At 42.9% G+C, this 14164-nt stretch overlaps 1 protein-coding gene across 2 annotated transcripts in view; it reads left to right on the top strand.

Moving 5' to 3' along the window:
* Nucleotides 1-14164, top strand: part of zmat4a (zinc finger, matrin-type 4a) — a 115010-nt gene that overhangs the window by 52976 nt on the left and 47870 nt on the right. The window lies entirely within an intron of this gene.

Genomic DNA, 14164 nt, shown 5'->3' with positions numbered 1-14164 from the left:
ATAGCTGGCAACAAGAGTGAGTACACCCTAAGTGAACATGTCAAAACTGTATCCAAATTGTCAGTATTTTGTCAATATTTTGTGGACCATTGTAAATCTAGCATTGCCTTAATCCTCCTGGCCATGGAATTCACCCGAGCTGCACAGGTTGTTGCTGGGACCCTCTTCCACTCCTCCATAATGACATCACAGAGCTCATGTTAGACACATCGTACTTCTCCACCTTCCACTTGAGGAAGCCCCACAGGTGCTCAATAGGGTTCAGGTCTGGAGACATACTTGGCCACTTCATCACCTTCAGCTTCAGCTTCTTCAGCAAGGCAGTTGCCATCTTGGCGGTGTGTTTGGGGTCGTTATCATGCCGTTCGGCCCAGTTTCTGAAGGGAGGGCATCATGTTCTGCTTCAGAATGTCACAGTACATGTTGGAATCCATGTTTTCCTCAATGAAGGGCAGCTCCCCAGAACCAGCAGCACTCATGCAGCCCCAGACCATGATGCTACCAACATCATGCTTGACTGTAGGCAAGACACAATTTTCTTGGTACTCCTCACCAGGGCATCGCCACACATTCTGGACACCATCTGAGCCAAACAAGTTTATCTTAGTCTCATCAGACCACAGGACATGGGTCCAGTAATTCATGCTCTTGGACAGGTTGCTTTCAGCAAACTGTTTGCGGGCTTTCTTGTGAGCCAGCTTCAGAAGGGCTTCCTTCTGGGACGATGGCCATGCAAACCAACTTGTTGCAGTGTGCGGCGTATGGTCTGACACTGACAAGCTGACCTTCCGCTTCTGCAACCTCTAAAGCAATGCTGGCTGCACTCATGCATCTGTTTTTTGAAGCCAGCTTCTGCACCTGACACACAGCACGAAGACTCGACTTCTTTGATTGACCCTAGCAAGGCCTGTTCTGAGTGGAACCCGTCTTGGAAAACCTCTGTATGACCCTGGCCTGTACTGTAACTCAGTTTCAGGGTGTTACCAATCTTATAGCCTAGGTCAACTTTGTGGAGAGCAACAATTCTAATTCTCAAATCCTTAGAGAGTTCTTTGCCATGAGGTGCCATGTTGAACATCCTGTGGTCAGTATGAAAGAATTGTACTCAAAGCACAAATCTGAACTGCTCTAATACAAGATACAACAATTTGTATGGTCCTGTCAAGCAGACAAAAACATGAACATGATGAATAGGACATGTGGCTTTGCATGGTTAAACGACGTACAGCTATTATCACTTAGGGTGTACTCACTTTTGTTGCCAGCTATTTTGACAATAATGGCTTTATGTTGAGTTATTTTCAGAGGACAGTACATATATACTGCTACTGTATACAAGCAGCACATTGACTGCCCTAAAATATATCCAAGTTTCATTTCTATAGTATTGTGACTTGAGTAGATATACTAAAATGTGAGGGGTGTACTCACTTTTGTGAGATACTATAGGCATTGTTCATGTAGGACATGTTCTTTCATTTAAAAAGAGCAAGATGGAGCACAACTGAATAAAAATGAGCCATGGTTGTGTAGATACAGTATGCATCAATGGCTCATTTTTATTCATGAAAAAGGAAACCAAAAGTTATTTTTATTTCATGTATATTTTTATAGCTGGGAATATTTGATTGTGTTTATGAGTGAAATCATAGCCAGTTTCCCTAAAATCAAGTGTATTTGCAGAGATTATAGGAGAGCTCTGGCAACCCTGCTCTACAGTTTGGTTGTCTGTGAGTTCTTATAGTGACTGGTGGTGCCCTGTTTATGTATGAATATAGTGGTGTGGTGACTCAAGAGTTGTAGCACGTCAGTCCATCTTATCATCATAAAGAGACAACAGCTTGACAAGTGTGAAATATGTTTTGATCCATCTGGTTTTGTGTTGCATTGTCACTGAGTTAAAAGGTGTTGCTGCGTTTAAGCTTGGGTTTGTAGATTTTGAATGAAGGCAAGTTAAATTCAAGAAACAAATAAACAAGAAAGTTTCATTCAAGTCTAACTAAAATCTCAACTTCAGCCATCCTCTGAGATGAGTCTTGCTGAGATGATAGTCAGTCTGCAGTTCTTCGCGCAGTAGGATAAAGCAAGCTTCTGCTTTATTGCAGTGTTATAGGGCTATTCACACAACACGAGGGGTTCACAAGCATAAGGTTGTGTGAATGTTGCTGGGATCAGCCTTTTTGCATTCTCTGATGTGCAGAGAATGTATATAATGCCTGTGGTTTTTGCAGATGTTATGTTATTTAGACTGCCTCCAAACAGACCAACAAAGCTCTCACCACAGGAGGCCAAATGCACATCTAAATGTTTATGTGGGAGTCAGAGATTGCAAATTCTTAGCCATCGGTTATGGGATGCAGTTAGAATTAAATGATATTGAACACTGTATACTGTATGTTTCACTGATATTCCATATGGTCACAGTAATTGAATGCATCATTAGACAAGGCATTGAGGTGAGGACACTGGAAGAGAACTGCACTTATTCGCAGCAGTAATGAAGGTGATTAGTATTTGTTTATCGTGTAGGGAACATCCACCTTCAATGGCCAGATTTCAAAAGACCATGTGCTGCTTTTTCGACTGAACTTTAACACTTAGTTTGTATCAGATCGATAGTAACAACGAACATACATTCAAATAGTCATCGATCTCCATGTCGTGTCAATAGGCTGCAGACAAACTAGACTTTGTGCAAGTTGGACAGCAAATTTTAATGAGCCATTACTCACTGAAGCTGATGTTAATGAAGTAGAAATACGGACATGTCTTGTCAATGAATACAGATATAGGCCAAAATCTAGCATTTTTTCTGAAAACTTTTCTGGCAGTGCAAAAAAAAAAATTAGAGTACATTTACGAGACCAAGTTAGGGTGTTTTCAGACCTGTAGATTACATTTTAAGACGAAGAGGTGTTGAACTGTGATAATGTGCTCACACAGAATTAGGCATGGCTGCTTTTTACGTAATGCATTTTACATTACAAATTATGATTATAGCTTGGTTTGTTGGTTCATTAGGTTGGATTGCGCTCCAGAGGTTGTTTTTAATCAGAGCAAGACGACCTTCTTCAGCTGATCTTGTACAGAATATTTTGGTGTGAATCCGAGCATGATTGCCTTATTTATATATGCCCAAACAAAACCGAGCTAAGAAAGAAAATCCGCCAGGTTACAAAATAATCACTCCAAATGAGCAAGGTGTGAAAACCTTTCAGGGTTGTTTTCAAGCAATCATATGACTCCAGAAGACTTGGAATATGCTGTAGCATGTGAATATAAACCACTTTTATGTTAATTTTACAATATATATATATATATTTATTTGTGGGGAGAGTGAACTGTTAAATTAAGTCTTAGTTTGAGTTAATTAATTTACCCTAAACTTTCAAATTTTTCCCACTTAAATATTGAGTTAATCCTCTTACGCTCTCTTATCATTTATCAGTTAATGTACTTCTGAAAATCAATATTAAAAAAATTGCAAGATGTGGAATTTTTTGTGATTACCTTTTCGCTGTCATTAACCTAAAAACGTGAAAACTCAGGAGTCAGAAGGCATTCAGTCAAAATCAGCACTTTTCACAGTGGGACTGAGGGAGTAGAGTTGAAAACAGAGAGCAATTATTTTTCCACTACATTGCCCTTTCTGATATTTATAGATCAATGAACTTTACAAGGCTATTGTTGTGTGTATGCTGCTCTCAGATATTGTTGTAATGTTTTTGAGACTGCAGCAAGAAAAAGAAAAGAACCTGAAAGATTTGTGCCAGCAGTTTTACTTGTTCGGAAAAAGCTTAGATCTAATGATTTTCTTGATCTCATTAATCACTTTTTTCTTGATCTCATCAATCACCCCAAGCCATTCTTAAAAGAAAACACGCAAGAACTTTTCAACAGTTTAAATGTTAAGTGTAATGTTGAAATGTCAATACTTAACTAACTTAATTTAATTATAATGTCAACCTGTCCAACTGTACCTGTCAGTCAGTGCTACACACAAAGTGCATTTTCTTTAAGTTTCTTTTTTTCCCCCAGAAAAAAGAACGCTCTTTTCTCAGAGCGTAGGATTGTGTAAGAGTAAACTGGCCCTTGACCAGTGTGTAGAAGCAAAATCCACCTGCATTAAAAGTCATTGAGCAGCCAAGTTCTAACAAGCTGTCCTTTGCTCTCTCAACGCCTAATAAAGCGGCAGCAGATCGTACAGGAGATCACTGACCTCATCCATCTGCTTAACACAAATCAGCTGTCGGCAGCAGCTACTAATAGCTACATGGTCCCCTAAGGACACTCTAAAAATCTCTCCCCAAGTCTCTAGCGCTGTAACTCTATGCAGGGGCTGTGGTGGAGGATACAATTAGCAGCCTGGGACAACTTCTGCACTGATCGAATAGCCCATTGGATACTTACTCCTATTTAATTAGTGGTGATTTAAATCAACCCCTGCTGGGGCTCCAGTTTCCATGGGAGAGGAGGCAGGCGGGAGAGCGTGTGGAGGACCAGAAAGAAAGTAGAGAGTAGAAAGTGAGCTGGAACTCGAGCCTCGATCTACAGCTTTTGTTCTCTAGTCTTGGTTTCACTCGGTTAAAGACAGATCAGTGACTGTGTGTGCAATGTCCAGACAACATGAGACTGATATAGCAGTTTAGTGTCCTATTTACATTTACATTTGAGTTTACGTTTCATTCGAATGCTGTTTGTGTATTAGCAGAACTAATTTAATAAATGGGCAATCAGGGTTCCACTTGCATCAATAATCACAATGTGTATTTTAAAGGTATATATAAAAAAAAAACACATGTTTTTTTTCTGCAGGAAATTGAATGGGGTGTGTGCACAGATAAAGCATAAACTTGGCTTTGTTTAGACCTGCTCTTCTGCTGCATTCATACATTTATATTTGTAGTAAAGTCAGTAGTTGTATTATCATTTCTGATCAGTTATTTTAGTGTTATTTATATACTATAATTTATTAATGTTTTGAGTTATCTTTAGTTGTGGATTTACAGTTTTCATTTTAGTTTTGATTGTTTTAGTAATTTTGTGATGTGCTTTTGTCATTTTTATTATTTTTAATTAACATTTCTGTTTAGTTTTAATTTAATTGTTGTAGTTCAAATTAAAGGTATTTGCCAGGGGATAATGTCTAATTTTCATTTAAGTTTGCATCTAATATTTTATATTTTAAAATAAGCTAAAGTGTACACGGTCGGTCTCTCTCTCTCTCTCTCTCTCTCTCTCTCTCTCTCTCTCTCTCTCTCTCTCTCTCTCTCTCTCTCTCTCTCTCTCTCTCCTCTCCCCCTCTCTCCCTCTATATATATATGTGTGTGTGTATATATATATATGTGTATATATTTGTATGTATGTGTGTATATATATATATATATGTATATATGTATATATATATATATATATATATATATATATATATATGTATATATATATATGTATATATATTAGTGGTGGGCCGTTATCGGCGTTAACGCGCTGCGTTAACGCGAGACTCTTATCGCGCGATAAAAAAAATATCGCCGTTAATCTATTCTCCAAGTTGGGTTGGGAGCGTTGGGAGCTGGCTCAAGCTACACAAGCTATGATGACGCAATCTACCCGCGGCCGCGAGGAACACCCGGCTGCAACGCATCATATTCGTCGTCATCTTAAGTAAACACGGCTGAAAGTGAAAGCTGGTGTAAAAGATCGGTGCAACAAACCATTATTTGGACTTGGTTTGTATTTAAGCCGTCCGACTTAGACTGTGTGGTGTAACAGTTCGGTAAGTAAACACACGACTAATCCGTTCTACCACCTCAAATTCAAAACGAAACATATCACTGAAAACCAGCGCGCGCGTATTATTCCCAATATATCTTAGTGGTGTAGCACATAATGTCTTTTTATTAAAAGCGCCCGATTTTAAGAATCGTTGTTGTGTTTCTTTTTAACTGAAAAGACATCAGTTAGACAATATTCTAATTTTAAATTTGGGGTTTCATAAGCTCCAAGCCATAATAAACATTAGACCTACTTAAGTCTCTGCAGCTAGTGTACTTAAATTTTATTTATCTGCAAAATGATGTTGTATACTTACAGTTTTGCACAATATATGTTCTCAAAACTACATACACCCTTTCAAAAAAAAAAAAAAAAAGGGTCTGTGTAACCTGTTCTGAAATGGTTTTATTATAATATCGTTATCGCAAGAGGCTGCAATGTATATCACAATATGGATTTTAGGCCATATCGCCCATCCCTAATTGATAGCCTATAGTAGTTGATAATAACATAGGCCTACCTAATGTTGCCTACGGACGGTAACAGTACAGTAGTAACCTTTTACAGTCTATGAGTAGAACAGCTTTCTCAAGCAGTTTGTGATGCATTTTGGAAACAGGAGATGAGCACCTGGTCTAATGCGCCACCTGGCTTGACAAACCCGTTCTCAAAGACTTACTTTTATAGTCATTATTTGGGTAGCACACATACTCTGAATGCCTTCGGCAGAATTCAAATGAGCCATTTTAATCTAGATTAATCTAGATTAATTTCAAAATTAATCTAGATTAATCTAGATTAAAAAAATTAATCTATGCCCACCTCTAATATATATATATATATATATATATATATATATATATATATATATATATATATATATCTTACAAATTACGTGAATGTGAACTGAATAATTGACAATGAAGAAAGTTTTATGATTTTATGAAATTATGATTTCAGAGAGTATTGTTTTATTTTGTAAACTACAGGGCTTAAAGTATTCCGGCGCCGTGCCGGATCTCCGGCGTGCGGCCGTGAGGAATAAAAAAAAAAAAAAAAAAAAAATTGAAACTTGCATGCAGTTCAATATTTTAGAGTCAATTGATTTCACCTACCAATCATATGAAAGGAACGCAGCTCTTACTAACGTTACAAGCCTATCAGAAGCAGAGCAGGGCGGGGCCTGGCAACACAGTGTCAGAGAATGTCTAATATGGCTCTGACCATAGGCTCTGACAGTGTGATTGAGATTTATACGTCATGTTAGCGTTGTCGGGGAAAGGAGCGCTAGTTCATGATGCTTGGGGATGATGTCCTACCCACGGGCGTAATTTCCTATGGGGACACTTTCCAAAATCCCGTTGTCCTCCCCACCCCCACTCAAATTCGTTTGTTATGATGTTTAACCGCACGCCGTCATTGCCACGGAGTAGCAGTGACCGAGCCTGTGTAAAGTAGCTCACTGAATGTTCTGCGATGAAACGCCAGAAACAACAAGAAGTAACGTTATGTGACTTTAATGTCATCATGGATGAAAAGAAAGAAAGGAGATGTGAGTTGGTTCAGTAAATTAGCTCAGGTCAGGATAATCATATTTTCTGTCTACACCTGTTGATAACTGAGCTAACGTTAACATACACTGCTGCTTGGTAACTTCAGACTTGGCTAAATATTTAATTTTAATATTTAATTAAATATTCTGTGTAGCTTACAAAAAAAATTCTGTGTAGGCCTACCATGAAAACGAGTCCACTTTAAACCGCAGCATTTTCTGTCAGAAATGTATGACAAGTAGCCTAACGTTAGTGCTGTCAACGTAAACGCATGCGATTAATTTGTCCAGCTTTAACGTGTTAAAATATTCATCGCAGCGTCCGTTCTTTCTGTCATCCTTTGGGTTATATGATCATGCTCTCCTTCACGCAAATCAATGCGCGAGAAGACAAAAGAGAACGCGCTGTGAATGAATGTCCTCCTGAAACACACACACACACACACACAGACAGAAAGACGCGCGCCAGTATCGCAGTCGAGTTCCCTATCAAGGCTACGGAACTCGACATTACGGATGTCGTATATGGGAACTCCTCTCATCCTTCACTTCTGCTGAAATCTTATAGGCTAACGCCAGCAGAGCTGGCCAATTGACGCAAATATGCAAATACTGAAACACCGTTGCAGTTATAATGCAAGTGCAGCGTCAATTCCCTTCAGAATCTCTCTCTTCACGCTTAAATCGTGTGCTAGAAAGCTGATACTTCAAAATACTGGAATATATTCGCCGTCGTCGAAGTTGCGTCGGAGATACTTACACTGTCTCCTGCATCCGATGGCAGCTACCTGTAACCTGTGCTCGGCCCCCAGCGCCTCGCCCGGGACAGGACGCCCGTAGGGGCCGTAGCGGTCAGTGGCAGGGGGCGGGTAACAGGAGGACGCAGAGGAGCCCGCGCAGGAAGCCCACCGCGTCGCCTGCGAGGCCCAAGCAGTCTTCCTGACCGCTCGGGCAAGAGGAGGAGAAAGCGCCAGTTCGGCCCCGCGTCCAAGCGGCGCGCTCTAATGCACTTGGTCCCTCGGAGTTCTGCGAGCGACGCGTGCAGTTGTGTTGTGAATGTAAATGTAAACAATGCTGTTGCAATAAAACAAATCACTACTTCACAAACAGAGCTTTTTTCTCCTCTTGCACCACACACTGTGTTACTCGCCCTGCCTTCGAGCAGCGCAGAGCCACGGTCAATAGCTACCCCCAGCACTCACACAGCGGCCATGACCGCAGCGGCGATGACCGCAGGTTTAGATCAGCCCACGCTCAGTCGTTTTCAGGCAACATGGGAAGCTATTCCGGGCATTTCACCGTGGGTGTTGAATATAATTCGGCGCGGGTACACGCTTCAGTTCAAGCGCAGACCACCCCGCTTCCGCGGCGTAATTCAGTCATTAACTTTGCCCCAAAACGCTCATGTGCTGAGGCAGGAAGTGTGCAGCTTGCTCGAAAAGAAGGCTATAGAACCAGTTCCCCCGAGCGAGCGGGAAAGCGGGTTCTACAGCCGCTACTTCGTCGTGCCGAAGAAGGGAGGGGGTCTCCGTCCCATTCTGGATCTGAGACCTGTCAACAGAGCGCTTCACAAGCGCGCCTTCAGGATGACAACACTGAAACAAATCCTGGCGCAAATTCGCCCCGGGGATTGGTTCGCTTCAGTGGATTTAAAGGACGCTTATTTTCATATTCAGATAGTGAAGCGTCACAGACGATTCCTGAGGTTTGCGTTCGAGGATTCGGCGTACCAATATACGGTGCTTCCGTTTGGACTGGCCCTAGCCCCCCGAACGTTTTCGAAATGTGTAGACGCGGCACTTTCACCCCTCAGATCGAGCGGAATGCGCGTCTTGAACTATCTGGACGACTGGCTAGTTCTCGCTCAGTCGAGAGAAACGCTGATCAGCCATGTGAATGCCCTCCTTCGACACTTAGAGATGCTTGGTTTGAGGGTGAACGTCCAAAAAAGTGTGCTCACACCGAGCCAGACGACAACATTCCTGGGAGTGTGCTTGGATTCGGTGAGAATGAGAGCGCGCCTCTCCCCCGAGCGAGCGGAGGCTCTGAGTTCTTCTCTCGGTCTCTTCAGACCGGGCAGGCTCGTCCCACTGAAAGAGTTTCAGAGGCTACTGGGACGGATGGCAGCGGCATCTTCGGTATGTCATCTGGGGCTGCTGCATATGAGACCGCTTCAACTCTGGCTGAAAGCGCGCGTTCCCCCGAGTGCGTGGTATTCTGGCCACAAGCGCGTCATGGTCACCGGCGGATGCGCCCGTGCCCTGGTTCCTTGGAGGAACCCGGATCTCTTCAGCGCAGGTGTCCCTATGGGCTTAGTGACACGGCGAGTGGAGGTCCTGACGGACGCTTCATCCACCGGATGGGGAGCGGTCTGCTTAGGCAAGCCCGCCTCGGGTCGGTGGTCAGAGAAGCAGACGGAGTGGCACATAAATCGCTTGGAGCTAGAAGCGGTCGCTCTAGCTCTCAGAGCCTTCCGGTCTCAGCTGGAGCAGCAGCATGTGTTGATTCGGACCGACAACACTTCTGTGGTCTCGTACATAAATCGCCAGGGCGGTGTACATTCCAAAGCCCTATTCAGGCAGGCGGAATCCCTTCTGCTATGGGCGGACCGGTTTTTCCTCTCGGTGAGAGCGGCGCACATCCCCGGTGTTCTAAATCGCGGGGCGGATATGCTCTCGAGAAAAGGGATTCCCCAAGGGGAGTGGAGGCTTCACCCCGGGACGGTTCAGCTGATATGGAATCGTTTTGGCAGGGCGGAGGTCGACCTCTTTGCGACGAGCGAGAACACGCACTGTCAGATGTTCTTCTCGCTGTCCCGTTCCCCTCGGGAGGTGGACGCGCTGACTGCACGATGGCCGAGAGTCTGTCTCTATGCTTTTCCTCCGGTGAAAGTTTTGCCCATGGTGTTGTGCAAAATCAGGGAGGAGAAGGCGGCGGTGACTCTGGTAGCCCCGAACTGGCCGAATCAGCCCTGGTTCGCGGATTTGATAGAGTTACTAGCAGGGCAGCCATGGGAGATTCCGCTCAGGAAGGACCTTCTGTCTCAGGCGGGCGGAACGATTTGGCATCCCAGCCCCGGGCTGTGGAGCCTCCACGTGTGGCCGCTGCAGGGTCGCTGAGCGAGCGGGACGCGCTGCATTCGCGAGTTTTGAATACTATCGCAGAGGCGCGAGCTCCGTCCACCAGGCGTTTGTATGCTCTGAAGTGGGGTGTATTCTCTAAATGGTGTCAGGATGTCGGTTTAGACCCAGCGGACTGTTCTGTGTCGGATATTCTACGCTTCCTTCAGTATAGGATGGATGAAGGGAGCCTACCATCCACTCTGAAGGTATACGTGGCCGCTATTGCCGCGTTTCACCCCCCTGTTGACGGACAGTCTATCGGTAGACATGCGTCGGTGACACGGTTCCTCAGGGGAGCTAGGAGATTGTGCCCTGCTCGGCCGCCTTCTGTGCCGCCGTGGGACTTAGCTTTGGTCTTGGAGGCTTTGTCACGACCGCCTTTCGAGCCCCTTGCCGCGATTGCCATTAAGGAGCTATCGCTAAAAACGGCTCTGCTTCTCGCTCTCGCCTCGGCGAAACGGGTCGGGGATTTACAGGCTTTCTCTGTAAGTGAAGATTGTATTCGCTTTGGACCGGGAAACTGTAATGTTATTCTCAGACCGAGGCCGGGTTACGTTCCTAAGTCGCTCAATACCCCGTTCAGAGCGCAGATCGTTTCTCTGCCTGCCCTGTCCGCTGAGCCATCAACCTCTCAGGGTTCGGATGCTCAGAGTGCTATTTGCCCAGTCAGAACGCTCCGAGAATACATTTCTCGCTCGGCCGCGTTTCGACAATCGGACCAGCTGTTTGTGTGCTTTGGTGGATGCAACAAGGGACGGGGGGTCTCTAAACAGAGGCTTGCTCACTGGATTGTGGACGCTATTGTTTTGGCTTATGATTGTCTGGGACAGGAATGTCCCCTGAACATCAAGGCTCATTCGACTAGGGCGATTGCCTCCTCGTGGGCTTGGACTAAGGGTATGTCTATTCAGGATTTATGTCTTGCGGCTGGCTGGTCTTCTCAGAACACGTTTGCCAGATTTTACAAGTTGGATTTGCCCTCTGTAGCGTCTCGAGTGCTTTCGGTGAGTTGATCATTTACACAGCATTAGAGAGCTGCTCTGCGCTTTGCTCATGAGTTGTTCTGTGTGCTATTGTGTGTTGTACTATTGTCACCGCTATGCGTTGGCTTTCTCTGTTGTTGTTGCCCTGTTGGTCTACAGTGCAACCTTCCCCCATTTATACTTCCCGGGATATGCAAATTCCGGTAGTGTTTGTGAGCTTGTGATTGGTCCCTTTGGACCTATCGGAGGTTAGAGGTTCACTATTGGTCAATCTCGGCCTATCAGGCGCTTACATTCTGGGGGCGAGGTTTGTATTGGGTCTGTTTTCAGTGGTTTGCTGCCACGGCGGGATTCTATACAGTTCCCATATACGACATCCGTAATGTCGAGTTCCGTAGCCTTGATAGGGAACGTCTCCGGTTACTTTCGTAACCTCGGTTCCCTGAAAGGCAAGGAACGAGACATTACGCTCGCCGCCGTGTTCGCTATTGATTTAGCGTTTGTTCGATTCTGAAGGGAATTGACGCTGCACTTGCATTATAACTGCAACGGTGTTTCAGTATTTGCATATTTGCGTCAATTGGCCAGCTCTGCTGGCGTTAGCCTATAAGATTTCAGCAGAAGTGAAGGATGAGAGGAGTTCCCATATACGACATCCGTAATGTCTCGTTCCTTGCCTTTCAGGGAACCGAGGTTACGAAAGTAACCGGAGACGTTCTCTTTCGCGCTTGTACGAACCATAACACACACACATTTATGCCAAAATGTCAGTTTGGTCGAGTATCTTCACAAGAACAGTCAAAATGAGTTAAATACAATCTTAAATAGTTCGTAAAGAGTAGAGAATGAGATCCTGTCAGCAGCGGCGGGTAATGACAGCAATTCTCTCTGTTAGTAAAGTTAACCAAAGAACAATGGGAACAGAGAAAATTACTAACTGCTCAACGCTTAAGGATTAATCTATTTTTCATTTATAATTTATGCAGTGCAGACTGTTTTATAAACGTATTCAATTTCTATATAATTCACATCGGTTAGACAGGTAAGGTACAGGTAAATATTACATTTATAATGGGTTTAAGTGATGATTGTTTTAAGTTTACTTAAATTAAAAGTTGTTATATTTTTTAAGCCTAATAAATGTTTCAAATTTTGGAAAAATAAATTTTCATCGAGACATAAGTAGCTATATCAGTGATACTGGTCTTCATTCATAAAAATATGCCATTAACATGCTTGAAAATAAATGGTGCCAATGAAGCCCAAGCCCCCCCGCCCCCCCAAAAAATTTCAGGCTCAGGATTTTTTTTCACTTTAACCCCTGAAACTATCCAAAGATGCACACAATATTCAAATATAAAGTTACAATTGCTAGAAATTTAACATCAATAAAAGAACAAAATGTATGCAAGTTATGCAACTTAAATTGGATACACAGGAGTAGAGTAGTCAAAAATGTATGTTAAACTCACAGCATATGCAGTGATGAAGCTCGCAGCATTCTCTGTGAATGGCTCCCTCTGAGACGCAAAATACATTGTTGTTTATGTTTACAAAACTGTTGTGGGACATATTAAAATATTGCAAGTCATCATTGTATTTAAATCAGAAGTAGACATTTGATATAGAGGATAATCAATCAATTGATTGATTCAGACAATCCGACAGAGACAGAGTTTTAATCTTTGGTTTGCATAAATTACATACAAAAGTGTAACCTTTACTAGTCGATTTATGTGAAATAACAACTCACTTCCATATGTCCTTAACATAATCATCAGACGATCTTTTCTCAGTCAACTGTAATGTCGCGAGATGCGAGATATAACAATAGATGGCGGTAATGCACATTTAGTTTGTGATCTAATAAGACGACGATTCTGCTTCACTGCATTGCAGATTCTGCAGAACAGAATGTAGCTTTTGGTTGCGCTACACTGCTACTTGCTGGAAAAAGTAGTTAGCTACTTGAAAAGCTACACTGTTTTAAAAGAAAAATCAATTGAGCTACTAAAAAAAAAAAAAAAGTCGTTAAGTTAGTAACGTCGCTACTTGTACTAACACTGGTACATTTTCCATCAGTTTTCTAGTATCTTGGTATAGTATTTAACTTTAACTGGTCCGAGATGCTGATGTACGGGACACAGGTTTGAACCTAAACCTTAAGGGATAAATTTGTAAGAACTAAATATATTTATGGCCTGCAAGATAAGTGTCTCAAATACGGGGATGGTTTTATACAGTGATTTTAAGTATCTGTTGGAACCTGACTGATGCGATGTGAACTGACAGCACTGTGCTTGTCATGGTTGGCATGGCATCTTGTTCTCATGGAGACCAGACTGAGTCATGGGATCTCTGACCTTTTTTCTTTTTTCTGTCTGAAATTGAACATGTAGTAAACCATAAGAAATATAAGTGAATAATCATTGTGAATATACCTGCTCCAGTTAAAAGCACATTGTTCTTGTGACATTGGTTTTGAGGATTCTGATACCATGAAGGAATAGCAATGCTTCACAACTGAATCATATATATTGTGTAAACAGAATTAAACCTCAAAAGGTTTTTACACTAAAGCAATCTCCGCAAAGCCCCCAGAGCACTTTCACTAGCAACTACTGCCTGTGAGCCTCAGACAGTGTACACTGCTGACCTGAGGTCTTTCATTGTTCACAATTTTTTTTTCTTAGAGGCACACAGGCCTCAGTATCAGATCTAAAACCTAAAAA

This window comes from Squalius cephalus (genome assembly GCF_949319135.1).
Source record: "Squalius cephalus genome assembly, chromosome: 5".
In the NCBI taxonomy this organism is placed as follows: Eukaryota; Metazoa; Chordata; class Actinopteri; order Cypriniformes; family Leuciscidae; genus Squalius; species Squalius cephalus.
The sequence above is the reverse complement of the archived record's forward strand: the minus strand, read 5'-3'. Positions and strand labels throughout refer to the sequence as shown.